This window comes from Coregonus lavaretus, assembly GCF_964263955.1.
Source record: "Coregonus lavaretus genome assembly, contig: HAP1_SCAFFOLD_1397, whole genome shotgun sequence".
Classification (NCBI taxonomy): Eukaryota; Metazoa; Chordata; class Actinopteri; order Salmoniformes; family Salmonidae; genus Coregonus; species Coregonus lavaretus.
Window position 1 is genome coordinate 40,952 of NW_028164328.1, and position 4,049 is coordinate 45,000.

Sequence of the window (4,049 nt, forward strand, 5' to 3'; positions counted from 1 at the left end):
GGTGTGGTTGGGCTGTGGGTGGTATAGGTCTTTGTATTTGGGGTGTGGTTGGGCTGTGGGTGGTATAGGTCTTTGTATTTGGGGTGTGGTTGGGCTTTGGGTGGTATAGGTCTTTGTATTTGGGGTGTGGTTGGGCTGTGGGTGGTATGGGTCTTTGTATTTGGGGTGTGGTTGGGCTGTGGGTGGTATAGGTCTTTGTATTTGGGGTGTGGTTGGGCTTTGGGTGGTATAGGTCTTTGTATTTGGGGTGTGGTTGGGCTTTGGGTGGTATAGGTCTTTGTATTTGGGGTGTGGTTGGGCTTTGGGTGGTATAGGTCTTTGTATTTGGGGTGTGGTTGGGCTGTGGGTGGTATAGGTCTTTGTATTTGGGGTGTGGTTGGGCTTTGGGTGGTATAGGTCTTTGTATTTGGGGTGTGGTTGGGCTGTGGGTGGTATAGGTCTTTGTATTTGGGGTGTGGTTGGGCTGTGGGTGGTATAGGTCTTTGTATTTGGGGTGTGGTTGGGCTGTGGGTGGTATAGGTCTTTGTATGTGGGGTGCGGTTGGGCTTTGGGTGGTATAGGTCTTTGTATTTGGGGTGCGGTTGGGCTTTGGGTGGTATAGGTTTTTGTATTTGGGGTGTGGTTGGGCTGTGGGTGGTATAGGTTTTTGTATTTGGGGTGTGGTTGGGCTGTGGGTGGTATAGGTCTTTGTATTTGGGGTGTGGTTGGGCTGTGGGTGGTATGGGTCTTTGTATTTGGGGTGTGGTTGGGCTGTGGGTGGTATAGGTCTTTGTATTTGGGGTGTGGTTGGGCTGTGGGTGGTATAGGTCTTTGTATTTGGGGTGTGGTTGGGCTGTGGGTCGTATAGGTCTTTGTATTTGGGGTGTGGTTGAGCTGTGGGTGGTATAGGTCTTTGTATTTGGGGTGTGGTTGGGCTGTGGGTGGTATAGGTCTTTGTATTTGGGGTGTGGTTGGGCTGTGGGTGGTATAGGTCTTGTATTTGGGGTGTGGTTGGGCTGTGGGTGGTATAGGTCTTTGTATTTGGGGGTGTGGTTGGGCTGTGGGTGGTATAGGTCTTTGTATTTGGGGTGTGGTTGGGCTGTGGGTGGTATAGGTATTTGTATTTGGGGTGTGGTTGGGCTGTGGGTGGTATAGGTCTTTGTATTTGGGGTGTGGTTGGGCTGTGGGTGGTATAGGTCTTTGTATTTGGGGTGTGATTGGGCTGTGGGTGGTATAGGTCTTTGTATTTGGGGTGTGGTTGGGCTGTGGGTGGTATAGGTCTTTGTATTTGGGGGTGTGGTTCGGCTGTGGGTGGTATGGGTCTTTGTATTTGGGGTGTGGTTGGGCTGTGGGTGGTATAGGTCTTTGTATTTGGGGTGTGGTTGGGCTGTGGGTGGTATAGGTCTTGACTAAGTGGAGGAGGTGAAGGTGGAGGTTGCCGTGGGAGATGGTTGGTATGTAACATGTTTGAGGCTTGACGCTCATCAGAGCAACCACAGACAAGGTTTTTATATCTCTAAGGATTGCCAGAGTGGCACTTTCAGACATTATAAAGGGGTTGGTATTCGTGGACTAAAATAAAGCAATTTCAGTGGAGATTCACAAGCTTGGCCCCTGTGGGCCCAGTCAAAAGTAGTGCACTAAATAGGGAAAAGAGTGTCATTTTGGACGCAATCATGCTATGGAAGTAGTCCTGGTCCTGAATGGAGAGGCAGAGGAGGGGTGTGTTTTTTCAGTCAGGGGAGAGCCACGTGCCCTGACAGAAATAGCTCCGAAAAACATTATCCTCTCTTTTCATCTGAGATCCTGTATGGACAGAACCTCTGAGGGGAAAAATGACATCAGGATCAACACCACACCACACACACACACACACCACACACACACATCATACACACACAAACACACACACACACATCACACACACACACACAAACACACACACACCGCACACACACCACACACATACACACATCACACACACACAAACACACAAACACACACACACCACACACACACAACACAACACACACACACCACACACACACACACGCACACTCACACATCACACACACACACACAAACACACACACCGCACACACACCACACACACACACACATCACACACACACAAACACACAAACACACACACACCACACACACACAACACAACACACACACACCACACACACACACGCACACTCACGCGCACACTCACGCGCACACAGACATTCACAATGGAGCGATAGAGGCATCGTCCACGTGGTCACGTCAGGGGTAGGGATATATAAGGGATAGTGTTCAATTTGGGACACATCCTTAGACTACCCGCCAGTGGCAACGTCAGACCAACATGCCATTTTGATGTACATCGTTTTCACTCTACTGCCTGTCATGCATTTCTTTAGATTTCACTACGTAGACTGAGGGTGTGGACATGGTGGTTTGTGATGGACATTCGGGTTTCTCTGTTCCTAGTCAAGTGGGACGACATAAATGTTATGCAATCATATGATCATATAGTGTGTGTGTGGTGTGTATGTGTGGTGTGTGTGTGTGTGTGTGTGTGTGTGTGTGTGTGTGTGTGTGTGTGTGTGTGTGTGTGTGTGTGTGTGTGTGTCTGTGTGTGTGTGTGCTTGTGGTGGGAAGATGGGAGGAGAGGTGACATACATAAATTGCAATCACGTTATCGTACACATGCTTGTGGTTTCTGAGGGTTATTTTGCCTAGATACAGCTTGAGCTGTGTATGTGTGAGAGAGAGAGAGTTAAGTGTGTGTGGGGAAGGAGGGGAGGTAGCTTGTTTACAGCTCACACATGCTGCCTTGAGTCCTTGGCTCGACAGGCAAGTGCAGGAGAGTGCAGAGTGAAAGTCCAGTCAGTCACTTCCCAGAGCTTCATACACCAGAACAGCTTGTTGTCCCGTCAGTCACTTCCCAGAGCTTCATACACCAGAACAGCTTGTTGTCCCGTCAGTCACTTCCCAGAGCTTCATACACCAGAACAGCTTGTTGTCCAGTTAGTCACTTCCCAGAGCTTCATATACCAGAACAGCTTGTTTTGTCTAATTGTCCAAGTGAAAGGGAGGTTGGATAGTGTATGACAAGGTGTAATAGGAGATATCTGCTGTAGAGTATTAGAGTTGCCCTCAATGTCATAGCAGCGCTTCTAGCGTAAAGTGAAAAGGATGTTGCCGTGGTTAATCTAATGTCAACATGTAATGTGATAGACATATTCCTAATAGTATTATGGACAGCTATGTTGTCAGTTTAATATTGACCCCTATGGGTTCGTATTAAAGGGTGTGAATGTTGAAACTTTTAAAACGAAATTGGGATCGTTAACGTTTAGAAAACATATTCAACCGAAACACAATGTTTTTTCTGTTTTTTTTCCTCCCGGAAATGTAAATAGCAGCGCAGTTAATCACAAAACTACCAATAACAGGCCCCGATCATCATCATAACGGGAAAAATACCAACGAAACAAATATATAACGCAACCATGCTGTAACGTTAGGAGGAGATATGCATCTTTCAAATGATTTGCCACGGATATAAAACGCTCCGCACGTCATCGCCGTTAACTGTTGGAAAAAATGGCAGAGAGTGAGACGAGGAAGCGACAGCAGCGAAGTCCTGTACGGCAGTACTTTGAGAAGTTAAATGAGAAAGTGGTGAAATGCAAACTTTGCGAGGTGGTATTGAGCCACAGTGGCAGTACAGGTGCAATGCTGAAAGGGAGGCACCGTGAGACCCAAATGGTTGAGATCCACACCGAGAAAATAACAGCGCTGATTACAGAAAATGGTTTGCAGTTGATATGCAGCCATTGTCAATGGTAGAGGATGTCTGCTTCAACGCCCTGATGGCATCCCTAGAACCAGACTACAAGATGACAAGTCGCAGGGAAAACGTGACGGCACGGACGGAGAAATTGTACAATGATTTCTCTGCGAGTACAAAGCGCGAGCTCTCAAACACCGCCCATACGTGGCGTTAACAACAGATCGTTGGATGTTCTATGAACACGCTGTCATACGTCACTGCAGCGAGCCATCACATTGATGAG